Below are 493 nucleotides of genomic sequence, written 5' to 3'. Positions count from 1 at the left end.
GTTTTCTGAATGTTGAGCTTTAAGCCAACTTTTTCACTCTCCACTTTCACTTTCATCAAGAGGCTTTTGAGTTCCTCTTCACTTTCTGCCGTACGGGTGGTGTCATCTGCATATCTGAGGTTATTGATATTTCTCCCGGCAATCTTGATTCCAGCTTGTGTTTCTTCCAGTCCAGCGTTTCTCATGATGTACTCTACATATAAGTTAAATAAACAGGGTGACAATATACAGCCTTGAGTTGACAAATATACAGTCAACTCAAAAAGAGTTGACGTACTCTTTTTCCTATTTGGAACCAGTCTGTTGTTCCATGTCCAGTTCTAACTGTTGCTTCCTGACCTGCATACATATTTCTCAAGAGGCAGGTCAGGTGGTCTGGTATTCCCATCTCTTGAAGAATTTTCCACAGTTTGTTGTGATCCACACAGTCAAAGGCTTTGGCATAGTCAATAAAGCAGAAATAGATGTTTTTCTGGAACTCTCTTGCTTTTTT

The 493-nt window shown here is 40.0% G+C and overlaps 1 protein-coding gene across 1 annotated transcript in view; it reads left to right on the top strand.

Moving 5' to 3' along the window:
• The window catches only part of LOC104990283 (reelin), a 531,703-nt gene that overhangs the window by 474,559 nt on the left and 56,651 nt on the right, over positions 1-493 (top strand). The window lies entirely within an intron of this gene.

This window comes from Bison bison, unplaced genomic scaffold, assembly GCF_000754665.1.
Source record: "Bison bison bison isolate TAMUID 2011002044 unplaced genomic scaffold, Bison_UMD1.0 scf7180017864175, whole genome shotgun sequence".
In the NCBI taxonomy this organism is placed as follows: Eukaryota; Metazoa; Chordata; class Mammalia; order Artiodactyla; family Bovidae; genus Bison; species Bison bison.
Note: the sequence above shows the minus strand (reverse complement) of the source record. Positions and strands in the feature narration are given on the sequence as shown.